This window comes from Emydura macquarii, unplaced genomic scaffold (genome assembly GCF_026122565.2).
Source record: "Emydura macquarii macquarii isolate MOO-44397 ecotype Brisbane River unplaced genomic scaffold, CSIRO-AGI_Emac_v2 contig_587, whole genome shotgun sequence".
NCBI lineage: Eukaryota > Metazoa > Chordata > Testudines > Chelidae > Emydura > Emydura macquarii.
The window spans coordinates 16,016,309-16,037,722 of record NW_027130724.1 but is presented as its reverse complement, the minus strand read 5'-3'; the positions used below and the strand labels follow the sequence as shown (position 1 = coordinate 16,037,722).

Below are 21,414 nucleotides of genomic sequence, written 5' to 3'. Positions count from 1 at the left end.
ATCAGATTTCCTTGCTGCAAAGACTCACACCTTGCTCCAGTGGGGGAAGGGATGTCTTGTCTTCAGGTTGAGCAATCAGTTCTATTACCAGAATAGCATCTACCCCACCCACCAGTCACTACAAGCCTTACAGCAACATTCCTTATAGTAGGACATCACCACTGGGTGCCTTTATTATCATAAGCCCATACTGTGTTTAGCATGAATATTGCCAGTCACAGACCTAGTTTTCCAGTAAATTATTAGATGTGCTATGTTAGCTAATCTGCCATAAAATATATATCACCCTATAGGGGTTACAGGAAAGACATGCTGCTCTTGCAAAGGAATGAACAAGAAATGTGATGATTTCCTTGACAGGCCTGGATGGCTTTTGTGAATTCAGCAATAGTAAGGTCCAGCAAAGCAGAGCCTCTCTGCGCTTTAGCTAGTGCACATCACTTTATCAGGTTAAAAATATCCATTACTCTCGTCAGCAAACATAAGTATCTTATCTTTTTACTTCTGATCTGAAAGCCCAGCAGCAATCCTACTCCACTGGATTTCACTTGGAGCAAGACTGGGCCCACATTAAGAAGAGCCATAAGCACAGTATCCCCAAAAAACACTGCATCCAGTTATTTGCCTCTTGAGTTTCTGAATTAATTAAGTAACAGATTTCTCCCACTTCCCTGTTAGTATGTTTGTGTGTGTATATGTCAGTTACTGTATAAAGAGTTGTGGAAGAAACAAAGCTTCACTCTGCCTTTTAGTTGAGGATTATTAGAGATCTGTGACTCTTTTATTATTATAAAAACACAAGCATATGCAAGGGGAGAGCCACTGACAGGGTTGTTTCTGGTCAGTAAAGGGTTTCTGCCCTCAGGCAGATTTTAACATATATTTATAACAGTGTTAGAATTACAGCATTTTTTGTTATCAGTTAAGGTTACAGACATAAGCAAACTGCAGTACAAGCATTTTCAGCTAAGACAGTTGATATTTTTAGCACTGTTTATTTTTTTTTTTTTTTGCACTGTTTTATTTTTTGTTTTACTTTTTTATTTGATTTAAAAGACATACTTTTTTTGACTAAAGCTTAAGGCCTAAGCATTTTACTTCAACAGAGTGTAAGTATTTTTTAATCCAGGCAATTCACTGAACACCACAATTCTTCCATTTCTTCTGCTGATAATAAATATAATACAAACTTGAAATATAGTGCACATCCTTTCCTCTGGTAAACTGTAGCTGCTAGGAAAGGTAAGACATTGTTTTCTGATACTGGTATATGTCCCTCTTACAGGGTGGCTTGCCCCTTTGTAGGCCAGGTGTCTGGGCCCAACTGATCCTGATTATTAAAAAGGCACATGAAAGAGAGATCAGCTGTTCCCTTATAAAGGGCAGCAGAATGCTGCAGAGAGTTGGGGAAAGCTCAGAAAATGTTAGGAAGACCCTAAAACCAGAGAAGTTGCCCTAGCTAGAAAGGACTGGGAGTGGCCTTCTAAAGCAGAGAAACGCCTGAGTTTGGGAGCTGTGCCCAGCTTAAAGCTGGAAGGAAGAAAGAATTTGGAATTTATTTTTGAACTTTAAGTTAATAAATCAGATCCTCAGGAGGGCTGTTGTTAATGGACTTGAAAAAGCCTCTTTTGAGTTTATTGAGGTACCAAGAGGGGAAAGTAAGGTAAGGGGCCACTTGCAGGGTTGCCCTAAAGCCACACAGTGGTGCCCTAGAGGATGCCACTCCTTTGGCAGTCCTATTTGATTTTTCACATTTAAATGTCAAAACGAGTAAACTAAGTACTTCCAGAGGAAAGAATTAAACGTCCAATGCAAAGCTGAAGGCACTTAGCATGCTTGCCATACATCTTCTTAAGCTGTCCAGTAAAGGATAACTGATGTCAGACACTGTTGTTATTATTGTGTGTCTAGTGTTATAAATTAGTGTTATATGTTTCTAGTGTTTTCTAGTATTTCTAGTGTTATAAGCATTTGAAGGCAGTTTTCTATTTTGAAAGGCTTTGAGTTAACAACATTCCCTGTAGTGGAACAATGAAATCATTACTGAGCAGTCAAACATTTTCATTTCCGTTTGTGTCCCTGCTGAGCTATGTGTTTCCTGTATAAAACATTACTCCATTCTGAATGGGATTTGGCAAACCAATTGCCATGGGGTACATCCACCCCATCCCTCTTTGGGATGGGTTGGGGAGTTTGGCTCCCTGCATTTAGAACTTGCCCATCTGTCCTTGGACTCATGACAGTACAGCCCAGCAGCCAGAGTCAAGACAGCTCCCCTTGGGGGATCAGGGCACTGTGGCCCAGTGGCCAGAGTCAGGGGTCACCACCAGAGGTTGATGGCTGGGGTAGGAAGACCTGGACCCTCCCTGCTCCACTGGGTCCCAGCGCAGGGCCCTAGTAGTGGCAAGGGTGCTTGCCACTGAGTCAGCAGGGAATCCAACTGCAACACGCTGACCCTTCCTGGGGGTTCAGGGCTATTCCCCCCCTTCCCTGGGCTGCTTCCTACCCTGTCTCCTGACGTGGTCTGCAGGTTGTTGGCACCTCCAGGCTCCTCAGCACAGATAGTTCCCTGTGACTCTGATTCCAGATGGATCCTTATATGCACTAGGGGTCCTGTCTGGTTCCCCGGGTCTCCAGCTGCCTTGGGTAAGGGATGTGGCAGTTCCTGGCCTGGAGCCTCCACCACGTGTCCTTCCTCCTCGATGTCAGCCTAGCATGAGCTGGGCTGTCTCTTTTATACTGAGGCAGCAGTTGGAGCATGCCCAGCATGGTCTGGGTGGGCAGGAGTTCTGCCACCCATAGGGTGTGGTTAACTCGTTCTTGGCTAGTGCAGAGGATATCCACCTTGTGACACTGATGAAGAACTTGAATGCCAATGTGGTGATAACATGTTATCAACATTCACATCATTGTGAGAGAATAAATGAGGAGTAAATAATACACAGACAACATTTCCCTCTGTCACCATCTCCCATGGATGCTTAATAAGGGAAGATGGGGACTGTACATATTATGGATTTACAGAATTTCTGACCTTCTCTATGGCCCCAAATATCATGAACGTCTCACTAGAATTCCTTAAACTTCTTGTATTTCTTACCTAAAGACAAAATGACAGTATGCAAACAAAGCTAAAAATACATTTTATTGGAAATGTGTCTGGAGAAGTGAATAGGTGTATGATACAAATTGGAAAAAAAATAAAAAACTACTATTAAGAGTTCAAACATATCATATGAAAATCCTCCCTATTGTGGCCTTCCTTACAAAATGGTGTTATTATGGTACGTTGTTTACTTCATGTACATTTCAGATTTACTCCATGGGTAAAATCTGGCCCTCACATATGTGAGCACAATTCCCGGAGCAATCAGAGCAATGTGAGCTTGCTTATGCCAAGATAGAATTTGTTCCCAAAGGTATAAAAAGACAAAAGCATTCTGATTTTCCTGTAAGTTATTACCCACTCTAAAATAAACAATACCATGATATGAGAAGGCAGACATATTCACTAGAATGCAGTCACTTAGAGGATTCATCTGAAATTCATGTAAAACCCTTTTTCTCTGTGTACCAACTAAATTAGTCTATTACTTTCCTCTTGCTTTGTGATATGTGCCTCACTACACTCAAAATCTTCAGATTTCTAATACAGCATTAGAAAAAGGGTGTTTGGGGGAGAAAAATGAACACAATTTTTATATTTTCCTGTGAAAAATGTATAAAAATTTGACCTTTTGAATGCATTTCTACTGGCGGATGCAACAGTTATGTCTTTCCATCAGTAGGTCTGGTATCACAGCTCAATGAGAGAGAGAAGAAATTTTTTGTTTTAAATTAGAGATGAAAATGTTTGACTGCCAAGAAGGGCCAAACTACTCAAAATGACTTAATTAGCACCAGGTTTAAAACAAACATAAGGAAGTACTTGTTCATATAATGCACAGTCAACCAGTGGAACTCGTTGCCACGGGATGTTTTGAAGCCCAAAAGTGTAACTGGGTTCAAAAAAGAATTAGATAAGTTCTTGAAGGATAGGTCCATCAATGGCTATTAGCCAAGATGGTCAAGGATGCAACCCCATGCTCTGGGTGTCCCTAAACATTCAATTGCCAGAAGCTGGGAGTGGACAACAGGATCACTTGAAATTGCCCTGTTCTGTTTCCAACAATAACAGACCCCTGGGATCTCTGGAACTTAATGCATGAGCCTCTACTGCATGAGCTAAAAGACACATCTCTTTTAGCCAAGGTTGAAATGCATTGGTTTTGCAGTCCCAGTTCTGTAGTGCTAATGACAGAAGGAATATGCCTCCTGCTTTCTTCTTGGAGGTAGGTCAGATGTGTGGAGGGATTTGGGGAATGTAAATCCAGTCAGCAGTGGGCCAAGCCTGCCCTTCCCATTGTGCTGTGCCTGAAGATTTGCAGGGGAACCTGAGCCTTTTTCTTGGATCTCAGGATATCCCCGTGTATCTTGGCTTCCTCTGTGCTCCGACAGCATGGATGCTTCCCATACCATGCTGCTATTTTTTCAGGGCCCTGTTTTGTGCTGCTGCTGATCTCCTTGATGGGCTAGGCAGGCCACAAGTTACTGCCACCTGGAACAGCAGCAGCTCATGCATCACTTTGGTAAGTTTGTTATATGAGCTTATTGGGGAGGAATGGGCTATATCACAGAGAGCGGCTGCTTCCTATTCTGACACCCATTTGGCCAGACAGTACTTCCTTTTCATCTGTCCCATACAAAGCCAAACATAAAGCCTGCTAAAGGCACTGAATAGACTCATGTTGACTTCAATGGGCCTCGGGTTAGAGCTGCATTGATCAAGGATATTGGCAGTTCTGTGATGATGGGAACATCTCAAAGTTGCCTTTCTGCACCCTGAAACTTCTGGTTCCATTTTCAGTTTTATTGTGTTGTTGCACCCATGCCTGCTGCAGGGTGGAAGAGACAATGTTCCTCTGCTTTTACTTTCACCTTCTCTACTTGCATGGCTAATCAGTACATTTCAGATCCTGTTGTCTGTTTTAACATTCTCATAAGGTTTGCTCATGCTGAGAATTGCATAATTTCCTATTTTAGCAGATAAATTAATCTGGGAGCTGTATATTCATGCTGTCCTCAATATATATGGCTAGGCCAACTGACTGGATTATCCCAGGCAGCAGATAATGGACCAGATCCTGAGCTGGTATAAATCAGTGTAGCTTCTTGAAACCATGTCAATATGCACCACCTGACAATCTGACCCAAATTTTCTTATGAGAGCTAAGATACACTCAAGACACTGTTTTTAAAAAAAACAATATTTCATTGCTACTGGATACCAGGATTAACTTTATGAAATGTAATATTTTGAATTAATCGTTTTTCCAAGCCAGATTCCTGAATATCTCACCTTAGTAACAGCACTAATATTTATTGCAATCTTTCTACACTGGAAAAGAAAACAGAGAGACTGAGAAACCTGGTGTGACAAATAAAACAAGTAACAATAGACAGTTGTGTAACACAATTTATTTTCATTGATGAGGGGAAGTGCCAGGAGAGATTGAATGCTTAGGGAATGGTGTCCAATTATTTTGTCCTAAGGCTTTTCCAACATTACAGGCTGGCTGAGATTTTTACAAGATGAGATTGAATCCTTAGTCTACTTTTAACTACAGAGCATCAAACCACAGGATGAGGGAATTGGATAAAATACACTTTGTGACAACACTGCGGCTTCTCTCTGCAAATGTTGGTCCTATAATTAGCAATTCAGTTAGCATTAATTGTGGGTATGGTTACTGAACATCAATCAATACTATTTCCATGTAGCCAGATGTAAATGTTCTATAGAACCCAATGTGTAAGCAATATGAAATACATAAAAAGTGTACCCCGTTTTCCATTACAATTGTAAAATGCTTGGCCTTTTTTCCAACATATGTAGACAATTGTGCACAGATGTATTATGACCAGATAGAGGACAATGTGAAACACTAGGTGACTACATCAGCTACCTGTCTCTATAAACATGCTTTTAAATTGTGGTAGGTCACAAGGGAAGACAAAGATTGTATTTTCAGCTCACTCCCAAAGCCATAGCTCCATATCATAAAACATCTTGTCATTTTAGCATGATAGTGAGTCTCTTGTCAAGAAAAAACACAACTGAAAAGGCCTGGGTGTTTCAGGTTGGGATGAGGTGCATTGGCAAAGCTACATTTCATAAATGCTAAGGCCAGAAGAGACCATCATCATCATCTAGTCTGACCTCTACCATAACCTAGGCCCTAGAATTTTCATGATTTAATTCCTGTTTGAACCAGAACATCTTTTTTTATGAAAATATTCAATCTTGATTTTAAAATTCCCAGTAATGGAGAATCCACCACAACCTTGGTAAGTTGTTTCAATGGTTAATTACCTTCTCTGTTAAAAATTTACTGGTTATTTAGAGTCTGAATTTGTCAACTTCCAGCCATTGGATCTTGTTATACCTTTGCTTGCTTGACTGAAAAGCCCATTATCAAATATTTATTCACCATATAGATACTCTTAACTTTCTCTTCGTTAAGCTAAACAGATTGAGCTCCTTGAGTCTATCATAAGACACGTTTTCCAATCCTTTAATCATTCTTGTGTCTCTTCTCTGAACTCTCTCCAATTAATCAACATTCTTCTTGACTTGTGGACACTAAAACGGGACACAGTAATCCAACAGTGGCCACACCAGTGCCAAACACTGATGTAATATAACCTCCCTACTCCTAATCAATATTCATCTATTTATACATCTGAGGATCACATTAACCTTTTGGCCACAGCATTGCACTCAGAGTTCATGTTCAGTTTATTATTCATCATGACCTCCAAGTCCTTTTCAGAGTGACAGCTTCCCAGGATAAAATACCCTCAAAAGAAAATGATCATGAATGCTTATGGATCAATGTCCTAAAAGCTAAAGCACAGGATCGGATATTAGTTGGTATCTGCCATAGATCATGAAATCACATCTACCTATAATGTGTGTGGTGGGGGGAAGCTGCCTGATCACAGGGAGACTTCTGTTTGAGTGGCATATGCTAGAGGTCTCATGCAGCCAACACTAAAACATCCTTGCAATTTCTAAATTTTATAGATGACAATTTCATCCGACACAGAATTCGTCTTGACAGATAAAGAGGAACTCATCACAGAACTCAAAATTAATGGTAGCTTAGGTACAAGTGATCATGACTTGATCACATTTATAATGTGCAAACAGAATAAAGTCTACACCAGAAATATATATACTTGGTGCTTTAAAAGGGTCATTTCACAAAGCTGAAGACAATTATGAGCCAAATTGGCCGGGAGGAAAAATTTAACTAGAAAAATGTGAATTACAATTGGGATTTGTTTAAGAGCACTTTAATAGATGTCTAAAATCCCACAATTGAGGAAGGAAGAAGGCTGTATTGGTTAACAAATCAATCTGGTTTAGAGGGAAAGTGAAGGCAGCTATAAAATATATAAAAAATGGAAGAAAGGGGAAGTTGATAGTAATTAATAGAAATCAGAAGCTAGAACTTGTAGAAAATTGATAAGGGAAGTAAAAGGACACAAGGCAAACTGTATGGCTAGCAAAGTTAAAGACAATAAGGAGGAGTTCTTTTTAAGTATATTAGGAACAAAAAGAATCTTAATAATAGTATTGGCCCATTACTAGATAGAAATGGTAGAAGTATCAATAATGCAGAAAATGCAGAAGTGTTCAACAAATATTTCAGTTCTGTATTTGGGAAAAAACAAGCTATGTACTCATACCATATGATAATACTCTTTTCATTCCACTAGAATCTCAGGACGATGTTAAATAGTAGCTACTAAAGTTAGAAATTTTTAAAGCAGGAGGTCCAGATAACTTACATTCACAAGTTTTAAAAGAGCTGGCTGAGAAGCTTGCTGAACTGTTAATGTTGACTTTTCAATAAGTCTTGAAACACTAGGGAAGATTCAGATGACTGGAAGAAAGATCATGTGCCAATATTTAAAAAGAATAAATGGAATGACCTGGGATGAATTCTCAATTGTGCCACATATTTCCTGTATGCAGGCCCAGCGACAGCAATTCTGGGTCCCAAGGCAGGACAGTCCCGTCCCACCTCTTCCAGCTGAAGTCCTGTCCACAATCCACCCTCACTCTCCCCTAGGCCCTGTCCACACTCAGCCCGCTCACCACCGCATCCCTTCCCCCCTGCTGCTCAGTCTCCCTCCTCTCTTCCATACTCCCCCTGACCCCAGATGGGAAATGACAGCCAGGGGGCTGAGCTGGGGGGAGGATGTGGTGAGCCCTTTTAAATTGCCGGGCCCCTGGGCAATTGCCCTTTTTGCCACCCCACCACCCCATCAGCAGGCCTGCCTGTATGGCCTTGGGCAAGACAATTAGGCTCTCTGTGCATCAATTCTTTATCTGTACATTGTTTCTTTTTTGTTCTACACATTGCCCGTCTCTATCGCAAATGTCACTCTGAGGACAAATTCATTATGCATCCATTGTTTGTGAGGAGCCCACATATTAGTTAATTCGGGTGTTATTAGTAGATTGGCTCCTACCTTTAATAAGCATCAAATTCATACATACAAGATAATCAGAAATTTTGGTTGGATGGAAGGAAGGTGGAAAAATTAAATCAATGAATTGTCTCTTCTCTCTACTAGTGAAAACATATCGCCAGCATGTGGACTGTAGCACTTCATAGGACTGCCAAAAGCACAGAGTCTAAACTAGCTGCTTGTTTTCCTTCTGCTTAAAGTTCAAACCTGAGAACAAGAAGAAAAAAAGTATTTGTAACCTTCAGTCAGTGTTTCTCAATCTTTTCAGGTTGATGATCCTGCAAAGTAAAAAAATTTATGATCCCCTTAGATTTACAATAAAAGACTAAAGAAATATCAGTGAGAACCCTATATAATATGTGTTTCAGGAAGTCGGCTGAGAATACTTGACTTTGAAAGGTAATGTAGGAATATAGGCCCACATTAGATTTGGGTGAACTTTGCTTTAAAATTGAGTTGGGATATTAGCATAAGCAATAGGCCCAAAGTGAGTGACCAAAAAGAATAAGATCATAAGAAAGAAGAGTTGAGTGAAACTTGTAGTGACCATCAAAATACTAGCGTTATCTTATTTAAGGCTTGGGCTGAAGTAATAGAAATAAACCACAGTTAATTGGGTACTACTAGGAACAGTAAATAATTGGCTATATAAGTTTGTTTTATGTATTATAAAAAATGCTTCATCTGGCCTTAGCTAACTTCCGATAATTAGCAATTACATCACTTGTTTGTTAAAGGGTATAAAAAAGTAAAAGCTTAAAAGGATTCCTTGCTAATACCTGCCTAACCAAGTTGGAGCCAACCAATATGGGACTAAGCATCCCTGAGTTAAGCCCATTTGTAAGTAACTTGATCAGCTGCTTACAAATGTTTTGCTACTGTTTGGATGTACTAAATTGCTTATTATTTAAACTTTTTAGGCATATTTAGACCAACTTAAAAATACCATTTGGCCTTTGGATTTAATAAAGGAATTTATGATCAAATTAACGTTGTGATAATACCCTGCGTAAATAATAATAATTCCAACAGGCAAAGAGTATGCATGCAGTTTGCTTTAGATAGTCACAACATTTCAGGTGCCTTGTGGCCTCATTGAGTGCCTTTCATGACCCTCCCGGGATTCATGACTCACCGGTTAAGAAACACTGTCTTAAAGGTTCAGAGCCAGGCTGCCTCAAAGGCAAATGTATGAAGCTGACACACTCTGTAGACCCCATTAATTCTCAAGACTTGTTCATTTTTTACAAAGTGTACATTAAAAAGACAGAATATGCAAAATAAGGAAATGCTAAAGCTGTTTCATGATAGAAGATGGGGGTATGCAAAATGCCCTCTTCTAAATGCACACCCATCATTTCCATTACCGCTAATGGGAAGTATGTGCACATACTGAGAGGAGAACACATCCTAAAAAATTAAAAGCATTTAGAACTTTTTAGCAGAATTCCAATCTTGTTATGGGCTAATATGTTCTCTTGTTGAAATTGCTGCTACTGTACAAACTAATTGAACATAAATCCCAGATTACAGAATGGCACAATGTGTCCTGCAGAGTGTGAAGGATAATAATCTGAAAAGGTCTATAAAGATTAAGAGTTGGATTTGCAATGAGCTTAAGGAAGTGAGATGCCCAACTCCTATTGAACTTCATGAGCACAGATTTCTCTCGGTTAATATATAAAACAAATGCTTACTTTACATGAGAATGGCCATCTTCCTAGTCAAACCTGCTCAATGATATGCCACTGGGAAAGGATCATAAACTCCTGAATGCCAAGATGACAACTTTTGGTCTGATCCCAAGAAACACTTGGGGATTGTGCTGTCAAAGCTCAAACAGGCAGACCTGACTATAAAAGCCTCTAAGTGTAAAATAAGAGCAACAAAATTTCCTTATTTGGGTCATTGGGTAGGGAGTGGTCAAATCTTTCATGATCTCTTAAAGGCAGAAGCCATTGAAAACTGGCCTGTGCACTGAACCAAACAGCAGGTCCAGCCTTTCATAAGTAATTAACTTCCACTGATTTGTGTAAAAAGACAAAGCCAAACAATGTTGCATGATGAAAGACATGTCAAGAGGGTTTTGATAAGGTAAAGTAAATCTTGTCTGAGAAGCCTGTTCTGGCTAGTCCAGACTTTGACAAAATATTTGAGCTATATACAGATGCCTGAGACATTAGTTTATATGATGTCTTAATGAAACCAGAGGAGAGTAACAAGAAACTGACACCCACTGAAGGGTATTATTGTATCATAGAAAAATAATTCTATGCCATAGTGTGGTCAGCTAAACAGCTGAGGCCCTATCTCTTTAACAAAAAATGCAGGGTCCTGACTGATCACTCTCCATTGTATGGCTGCATAAAATGAGGGGCTCTCATTCAAGTATTTTGCTCCAAGAATGATATGGAGAATGTACATATAAAGGGGAAAGAAAATATGGAGGCAGACACTCAGTCTAGGACAGAGGGCTCTGACCTGCTGCCTCTGGGTCAGCCACTGGCTAACCCTCCTGCAGTTTTGTAAGGGGAGGAGTAACCCTAACAGCATCCCTGTGAAAGAGGGCAAGGGGCTCACTGGTGTCTGATAATAAGATTCAGTTGGACTGACCAGTTAAATGTACCCCAACTCACTAGTGTCACAGCCTGCATCAAAAAGATGTCATGTAAGACAATGGTTCCCAAACTCTTTTCCCCAAGGACCCCTTTAACATCTTACCAAGCTAGACCCCTTTCATTTCCGGTACTACCGGAACATCACCATCAGAATGACCTTGCGTGCACAATGTGTGAGAAGTCACGCTGTGCAGAGGACAACATCTGAAGAACAAAATGGCATCCTCCATGTGACGAAAGTGCCAGAATGTGTGATGATAATGGCCTGGGACTTAGTTTGATCTGGATTAATAACTGAACCAATCAGCTTGGCCTTTAGCTGCAGTGATGCATCAAACTGAACCAAGAAGAAAATGTCATCAGTGTATTTAAGATCCCAAAGCAGAATGGAGCTCAGCTCAGTGCCACTGACAGCTGTCTTCTCAAGCTTATGCATCAACTAACCAGTGCCAATATTGAACAACGATGATGACAGAGCACAGTCTTGCAGAACTCCCATGCTGTGTATCTGCTGTTGATTTGATCACAGCTTTCTGTTCTATTATAGAGTACTTCTATCAATGACAAATTTTTTCCAGGGACATTGAGTCACCTCGTTAGATCCCACAAACTTGTTCAATGAATCAAAGGCCTGGTATATGTTACTGATTGCCTTTAAAAAACCCATATGTATATGCTATAAATGTGGTCTACCAGAGTTCATCTACCTTTAAAATAATAAAAATAGTCACATCTAATATGCATCTAGGCTCTTTAAATTAGTATACACACAAGTCCAAATGGTTCACTCTGCAGGGTTGTACCTTCATTAATACATTCCCCAGTAGTTACCAAGTCCAGGTTACATCTTCCAAAGTTAGCTGGAGCATGCTCTTCCCCAAAATAAGAGTGGAACTCTTTTCGTATGACCTGGAATGTGGAGTATTTCAGCTTCTGCCTGAAATTCCCTTTTCCCCCTTACCTAGAACCCATTTAGGCTTAAAGCAACAATCCACAAGGGTTGCTGAAATGGAAATCCACTTTGAGAAATGAAGGTGGCTGCAATTTTTTTTTTATTGACAGAATGGTTTTCCATAAGAAAATGAACATTTGTCAAGATTGTTTAATGGGGAAGTGTCTATTTTGATAAAAAATTTATAGGAAAATGTCTAAATGAATCATTTTGATTCTCTCATTCTGGTTCAATATGGTAGGAACTTTTCACTTAATTTTGACTTCTATGTTATTCTTTATATTATGTTATAATGTTTTCACATTATCCAAATGAAACATTTCAATGTTTTCAAAATAAAACATTTTAATGTTTCCAAATCAACATTTTTTCAAAAAATGTATTTGAAGGGTCAGAATTTTCCATGGAATTGAAATTCTGTTTTCTGACCAGCTCTATTGAGAAGTGTAGATGTGGACATTTCTATATCACCCTGCAGCAGCTTCTGATGTATGCCAAGTCATGTGATATTATTTCACAATCAAAGGCCTGCAGTGACATTTGGATAGAATTTATTTGAAAGCAGATGCATCCCCATTTCAGCAGTGACTGTGAATTTTAAGGGCATAGTTCTACATTCAGAATACCCTTGACTGGGAATTTCACATTCATATACCTAAGGGCAGAATTAGGCTCAAAGCTACTACAATGTGTACACTGCCACCCTAAGCATAATGGGTCAGTTTCATCCCTGATGGAATGCCAATGAGTTCAGTAAGCCAAATTCTACTCTTGAGGACTATAAAGTTGCATTGAGTGTATGTACAGTCAGCATTTGTTCCAAGGGTAGTTAAGGCTCTTCAAGGGACTAAAGGATTCAAATGGAATAAAAGAAATACTTCACAAACATAAAAAAGTGCTGAAGTGTCCTAGAAACTAGCTTGTGATACTAATAACCTGATTTAGTATACAAAGCTAAGCTATATTTTACATTTGCATTGCAAGAGATCTATCCTTCTGCTCTGTATGCAACATTCCATTGTTTACAAGTTAACATTGACGTGGGAGCTAACAAAGAAGCACTTTTAAAGTAGAGGTTTGTGATTAGCTTTTGTTTCCAATTGCGCAAACAACTACAATAACAGATGGGAAAATTACTAAGGAACAGAAGAGAATGAATTTCCCATGCCATTATCCCTCATAGATGGAAGGCACAAAATAACACCTATTCTATTATAAGTCTGGCACAATGGGCTTCTGTCTTTGGCCAGATGTGAACTGCTTTTTATAGAAAAGTGGAAATGTAATTAGAACACATGGTAGAGTGTCTGACCTTACACTCATCTGAGTTTTCATTAAAGTTGCTACATAAAGCAGTTGATATGTTGCAGGCTGCAGCTGTCAACTTCAACAGCTACTTTTTCAAAGTTCTAGGAAAGAATTAATCACAAGGTAGGGTTACCATATTTCAGGTTCCCAGAAAGAGGACGTTGCTGGAGGGGGGGTGGGAAGGAGAGGAGTTGAAGTGGGAGTACAGCTGGGAGGTGGGGGGGGGGGCTTGGAGGGGTGTGTGTGTACTGGGATGGATATTTGGGGAGATATTGGAAGGGGTACCTGCAGCCTCATTCTCAAGGTGAGGGGCTGTGTCACTCCCTGTCATGGTGGCAGGGCAGCTGGTGCAGGCCTGGGATGCAGCACGAGCTCATCAGTCAGCATCTGTCTGCAGGTCTCTCCCCCTCCACAGAGCTTGGAGCCAGGGCCTGGGTGGGTGGGATCCAGCAGCTGTGGCTATAGGAGAAGGGCCAATCAGCTACAGAAACAGGGGAGGGACCAATGGGGACACAGAGACAGCTCTTTCTGAGCTGCAAGATCTGCTCTGCAAAAATCTTGGACATTTCCTCTTATTTGAAAAATCCACCCGAACAGAAGGTGGAGGATCAATAGAGAGGTAATATCCCGGAAAACCTGGATGTATGGTAACGGTATTGCAAGGTAAAATAGCAACACTATGATTAGTACAGATCACAGTTCCATTGCAAGAACAAACACATGCCATTTAATATCTTCAGTTTATAAGAGAAGACTACAGCTCAAATGCCAACAAGTGCTAAACACCCACAACTTACACTGACTTCAGTGGGAGTTGCAGAAATTCCATCTCTCCGCAAATATACACCACTGCCAGAGGGAGGATACTGAACTAGACAGAGCACTGGTCCAATGTGCAGTTTAGAAATTCTTATATTCTTAAGTCATGTATATTTGGTTTTTTTTAAATGATTTCCTTAGATAGTCTTCAGTTCATTATTCCTAAACAGATTACATTTTTGGACAAAGACATCAACGTGCTGCAGAGTGACTCGTGGGTGTCATAAGAGCTGAGCATACAGTATGCACCAATTCATTTCTAGTTCCAATTAAACTAGTAATTGTAAGTGCTGGGAGCCCAGAACTTTTTCTTGCTCTGCCAGATTGCAGAACAAAAAGCTGGTATCTAAGGTGCTGTCTGTCATGTTTTATCTGAGCAAGGCACTTACATATTTCAATAGTGTCAAGATTGTCGGCTTCCAACTTCACATGCAAAATAGCAATTTCCATTAATCAGTGATTAAGTAGGCAGTAGCCCAGAGAAACAGGTTGCTCTAAAAGCTTGGTATCAACAGAACATCTGTCAGTAGATTATCTAATATATCTGAGAACACTCTGTGATTCCACTAAGAATTTTAGAAACAGAAATGTCAAAAAGAAATTATGATGATGATTAATGATCTTCTATAATTGCCAGTAAGTCCATATACTAATGGGTTTCTTCTTTTATTTTCCAGTTGTAAGATACTAACTGCAAATATGTTTTTCTCAGGTAACATTTCAAGTCCCAAAGTGTGACATTAACTTCTCACCCAGGAAGATTGAAAACTTTCTCTGCAAAAACGCAAATGTATAGAATGAGTGTAACCCATACTTTTTATTAGAACATTGTAATTCTACAGATAACTTGCTAAAATTGGTTTTTGTTTGATAGAGAGCTCCTAAATTAAGATGTATATGGTAATTTAATACAGAAAGTGAGCACATGACAAAAATATGAAATGGAGAATCAGGGATTTATTTGATCTCCTTTCCACACATGAAGGTTTAGTGCAGATGGAACTATAATGTTAAAATAAAGTGTCAGTCTGAAAACAAAACTGACATATACACAATGCGATATGAAGGAGCCCATTAAAAAAAGGCTACATAACATTTTGGAATATAAAACATTCTCCTTTTGCTCTTTTAAAATGCTCTCCCTTACTATCAACAAGAGTAATAAATATATTACATCTGCATGAAATCCATATAACAACAAATAATGTAGCAATGTTTGGAGTATTTTATAGTAATTATGACAAATACAGGTCCCAAGTTTGGTTTTAGCAATGAAATTAAATATCTTGCAGTGATCATGCAAGGATCTGATAAAGCAAAGAAGTAGTGCTGGCATGGCCAGCATAGATATTACCTCAGCAAAGCCTGGAATGGGAACCTAGGTGGTGTGGCAAAGTAATCCATGTAATTAATCCTGCCGAACAGTAAGCTTCTCCAGGACTAACTTGTCCCACACATTTGCAAAATTGCTTTGGGCTGGATTAGAACATGGATTACACAATCTGTGCAGAGAAGCAAGGATCCCCTTTTACTCCTGCTTGGGCTATGTGGACTTTGGGTCCGAGTATGCAGGAGTAAGGGGGAAATATACTCCTGCCTCACCCACCTCCCCAGAACAGATAGTTGGGGGGGAAAAGGGAAGGAACAGAGCCTTGGCTCCACCTTCCAATGCACCAGCCTGTGTCATAAATTGCTGCTGTTATAGGCCAGGAGCAAATTCCTACTCCCTCCCCTGAACACCAGGGAGCAGGAGAAGAATTATTCCTCAGTGGGGTATGTCTGTGTCTATGCCTCCCAGCACTATTCCTGGGGTGTTCTCCTCTGCCCACTCCTTGCTCAAGATCAAGCCTAAAGGCACAATCCAGCCCTTTGGCAGTGAGGATGTGCAACTTTTTCTCCACTGAGCAGCAAAAATTATTTTGACTGCCAGCAAAATAAACCAGAACATTTTTCAACTGTGCTGCACCTGTCTAATGAAATCACTGAAATCTCTGCAGGGGCAACTTTGTTCATCAACAAAAGCCTTACAAACATTGGTTAACCTTCACAACACTTCTGTAGGCAGGAAAGTATTTATATCCCCATTTAAAGATGTTACAGAAACTGAGGTCCAGAGAGGTTACATGGATGAGGAAAACAGCATATGCATCATAGGGCTAGATTGTGCCTTTGTGTCACTCAAGGATTTCTCCCCCTGCTTGGCAAAGACTTTTCTGATTTCCTCTGGTGAGAAGTGCAGCCCCTGCTCTTTGCATACTCCCCACTGCAAGCAAATAGTTGGGGGGAGGGGATGAAGAGAGGTGAAGAGTGGGATGGAACCTTGGCTCTGCTCTCCCCTTCTACCACCACCCGCTGATCAGACTAACTAGCTAGGTGTGAGGGGGAAAGTAAGCTGTGGCTGCTCAGCTGTGGTAGTAAATTTCTGACCCCGACCCCAACATCACTGGGACTAGAGGGAGAAATTGTGTTCTTTCATCTCCTTGAGTTTTGCAAGGTTGAGGGGAACCCCCCCCCCCACACACACACACACATACTTTTCCTCACTATAAAAAATGAGTTATTGCCATACTTTTTTTCCCTTTCACCCAAGATAATTCAAAAGTGACTGCATTTTCACAGACAGGTAAATCATAGGAACCAAATCAGGCCCTTTAAAAGGTTGAAATAAAATTTTTTTGAGATTTCAATATTTTATCCTGTGATTTGGGGTGGGAAAGTTTTTCAAAATCTCAAATGCTCATAGGCCAGGAAAACCATTTCCCACCTGGTTCTATCTGAGATTAACAGTCTTGGATAAGACTCTGAAATTTTGTCTCTTTCTCCAAACTGAACCTCTGAGTTTCATTGATCACTAATTTTTATTTATAATATTCATTTCATAATGCCAGCAAGAAAAAGCCAGACAGTACACTACAGAATGCTCACCATGCTTCTGCAATTATTGATTGCTCATCCTTTAGACATATGTTTCTGTAATATTACCCAAAGTGTACTATAATCACCTAGAAATACACTGCCTGTCATTAACTATTGCTGCTGTTGTAACAGAAACATTGAAAGAGAAGTTTAAAGAAGCAGCTCCCTTTAAAACATGAAAACTCTGGACAGACAGGTACATAAATAAAAAAATAAAGGAGGAAAATAAAAGAAAGTAGAAAAGCCAAAGTCAGGGAGCATACAATATATTTTGTTTTAACAGAGTTAAAACATTGTGTACAAAAGAAGCAATGTTTAAATTTATGATTGTGTGAATTTAACAGCAAATGGCAGTGACGCAGAATTCAAACTTTCAAAAAGTTTGTTTCGTTTTCCTTTTGTTTTTATTTATTTATTCCTACCATTGCCATCTTTCTCATCAAAACCTGAGCTACAGTACATTTTGTCTGTTAAACAGCTACACAACAAACAAATAAACAAACAAACAACTGTTAGAGGGATTTGCTTTTTGTAGCTAGAGAGATTTGCTTTTTAACCAAATCTAGCACCTGCAAACAGATTATTTTTTGTGTATCACTGAGGCATTAATAATCTACTGAAGGATGAACCCGATAACCTTGATCAGTGTGTGTTCACATAACTTCGGTGAACATTCCATCATGTGCCTCATGAAGAGTAATAATACTGAATCATTTGCCTCTACTAACATGTAAAGGCCACAAAGTTCAGAATATAGACATTATTAGAAGCAGTGGATGTGATCTTAACATCATATATATATAGCAGAAATACCTGTAACAGAGGGAATTGTAACCCTGCTGCTTAAATATTAAACTGATATTTAAAATAAACCTTCTATTACTGTGTTCTGTGAGTTGTCAGAAATATCAGATGGAAATAACTAGATCACCGTAGGCAAATGAAAGCCAAGAATTTTCTTTCTGCCCATTTCAGAAACAGCAAATCAAGGCCTTGTTTGTTTGGGAGAGAGGTAGGTTGGAAGAAAAGTGAAGGCACAAATTGATTCCTGGCCATAATGAAAATCTCACTACTATCTGGTTGCAGACAAAAAGAAAAAAACCCTCACTTGTTAAAGTTAGGAAATGGAGATGATTGAGAGTATTTCAGAGCTCCTTCAGGACAGCTACAGTTCACCACAAAATACGCTAGGCAAAGAAGTGGTTATTAAAACATATATATAGAATCTTGTTGGTCACTTGTGAAATTAGGGGAGTATTTAGGGTGATAATCATTTTTCGCCTACCATTTTATCATTAATTATGACTTTTGCTTGGGTGGAAGGGTTTGCTAGTAGAAACTGATTTTGCTAAGAGTCATGTAACACAGCAGGAGAAAGAAGGTTAAGAGCACACCTTGCTTAGTCATTTGGTTTCAGTGTGAATCTTACTCTTGTGATGTCAGCAATCATTGTTACAGTCTATGGTGTTGGAAGGGCCAGGTCTGAGGGCAACAGAGGATATATCCAACCAAAATCATTTTATAATATTGTCCTAAATAGGGAAAAACATAAATATTCCTCCATCAGATTTCATTTAACTTTAAAAAAAAAAAAAAAAACACAACAGCAATTATCTCCTCATGAAGGGACAAAAAAAGAAGTGGGGAGAGAGAGAATTGAAAGAGTGATGTGAGCAACGAGTAACATATGCACAATGAGATAACATACTATCAGAACTTTTTCTTGTGGTTATTGTGATGAATGATATTCAAAAGGTTTGGTTAAGTGAAGTTCAAAGGCTTCTGAGAAAATCTAACTCTAGGTAAATCCCTCACTTACCTCTCCAACTGCCATTTAGGTGCAATGAATCACATCTCTCAAACATGAATACCAGGAATACTACACTCAATTACGTGCAATGCAGTCTGGATAGATCACTCAAGAGTTACTAACACAGGGGTCCAGACAACTGAAAACCCCAACTTTTGTTTGAATCCTCAGGTAGCTGGAGAACAGAAAAGGAAGGTGTGACAAGGTGCTGAGTAAGAACTGCTAAGTCAGCCCTCTGTCACACCAGCTCCAATTTAAGGAGGTAAATTGGATCTAGCAAGAGAAAACCTGCACCTAATTAGAGAATGGGAGACAGCTACCAACCCAGCTTGGGACTGCATAAAGGAAGGAAACCAGGGGAAAGGAAGCCAGGGAGTGGAAGCAGAGCACTAGCTCTTCCCTCCTGGGCAAAGATGATAAAATGCAAACTGTGTATGGAGACAAGGTGGTGGGAGTATAACCTGTAAATAAAACTACACCAGCGGTTACTGAACCCTGGGGTCTCTGAGTGACTTTGTGAGCGAAGCAGAAGTAGGGCAGGCACGGTGACACCCTGCTACAGAAGGAAGGTCAGCTCAGAGGCAGAGATTTAAACTGAGTTGGAAGGACCTTGGAAACTAGTTGAACTGAGGAGAGGAGATGCTACCTAACCAAGAAAAGGAGAGGGCCTTAGAATACTGCCAGAGAGCTGCTTTATTACTCCCTAATTTTCACTGTTTTTTCCCTCTACTATCACACATTACCTCCTTGTATCCTCTGTCTCTGTTTATGAGTGGTGCTGCCCATAGCCAAATAGAAGAATGGGAAGTGGAGCTACTGAGGAAATTAGTAGTGGTATTGATGAGATGACTCAGCTATAATAAGTAGACAGAGTTCAGCATGGAGTGAACATTTGTCTGATTTATCACCTCATCTATCAGTTTTAGCCTCCAGCCTGTTATTTGCTTTAGTTTGCTTGGCTTAGCTGGATTTTTGGGGGATGGGGATGGGGAGTGAAGTGACTTGCCTAGGGCCACCCAGCTGGGCTGTAACCCAGTAGAACCCAGGTCTCCTAAACCAGGGTTTCTCAAGCTGTGGGTCTGAACCCAAAATGATCTCCAGAATGTTTCAAAGGATCACGTGGTGGCTCCTGTCCCACAAGGCTGGCTGGACTCACCTCCCTGCTTCAGGCACTGCAAGCTTTGGGGTCCCAGCACCAATCAGGTTTGGCCCAGCCATCATGATGATGTGACTTTGTGTAGGCAAAGTTTAAATGAGTGACGCTGCAACCCCATGATTCAGGTCACAACTCCACTCACACAAATTTGGTCCAAGCAGGGAGGTGGAGCCAAAACTGAGCGGTGCTGCAACCCTAGAGGTTGCAATGCCCAGCAGAGAGCCAAGCCCAGCCAGCCCCACAGCACAGGATTTATAGGAGTGCATGTTAAACAGGACTCAACCCTCCCCCTTGAGGGCAGGATCTGACCAAAACCACCCCAGGGCCTCCACTCCTAGACTATTACTGGGTTGTGACAAGCCATAAATATTTGCAAATGAGTTCCTTGCCCAAAAAGGTTGAGAACTACTGTTCTAAACCATAATCCCATGACCTATCCATTAGACCACATTACCTCTCTGTATTTGTATTTGTGAGCATAAACTATGATCCTCACTATTAATCCTGACACAAACAGTTGGCAATTCAAAAAGATTCTACTAGAACTAATCACTGAAAATGTAGTAGGGAAATCTATATATATTTACATTATATGCAGCCCAAGCAAATTATGTTTATAGTGCAATCTGCAGTAAAGTCCGTTTTTTATTTATTTTTACAATAGTTTGCATAATTACAAGTGTTTTTCAAAATAAAATATGAATTGCCTATGCACATTTATGTTAATTTATTGCCTAGAAATATGTGCTCTATCTACCCTAAGTGCTATGTTATCCCTTAGATTGTCAAACTTATTTTTTTTCAGGGAAGCTTTTGTCTGGTTTTGTGCTTTTGTGCTTGGTCAGTAATTGTGTGTTCAAGCCGTTTCTTTGGATAACACCAATAAATCACAATGTAATTAATGGAAGGAAATACAGTGATGTTTACGGAACAGTCCCAGGCTCCCACAATACAGAAATCCTACATATTTTACCATCTAATTACTGTGGAAGCCCTGAACTATTTCAGAAAGGGTCTTCTTCAATTTCTAGAGAGAATTGGCTGCTTCCCCAATCCTCCGAAGTCTGATTTGATCCTTCCATAATGTCACAAAGGCTAAATCCAGAATGACGGTGATCAATCTGACAGCTTTGAAATCCACATTGGTGTCAGAGGGATGTATGTTGGCACCAAAACTCTTCAATATGTTCTTTTCTTTGCTATTTTGTCATGCTTTCTCATCTAGTACTGAGGGTGTACATCTCCATACAAG

At 39.9% G+C, this 21,414-nt stretch overlaps 1 long non-coding RNA gene across 2 annotated transcripts in view; it reads right to left on the bottom strand.

Annotated features, from left to right (window-relative positions):
• LOC137148173 (uncharacterized) overlaps positions 1 to 19,208 on the bottom strand; it is a 39,532-nt gene extending 20,324 nt beyond the window's left edge. The window contains exons 1-3 of one of the 2 annotated variants that reach the window (XR_010918458.1): positions 19,016 to 19,208; positions 13,747 to 13,920; positions 8,370 to 8,790 (exon numbers count right to left, since the gene is read on the bottom strand). This is a non-coding gene — a long non-coding RNA (uncharacterized lncRNA). Of the gene's footprint in view, positions 1 to 8,369; positions 8,791 to 13,746; positions 13,921 to 19,015 lie in introns of those variants that run through there. The other variant, XR_010918459.1, reaches the window with a different exon arrangement.
• Positions 19,209 to 21,414: the final 2,206 nt, after the last annotated feature.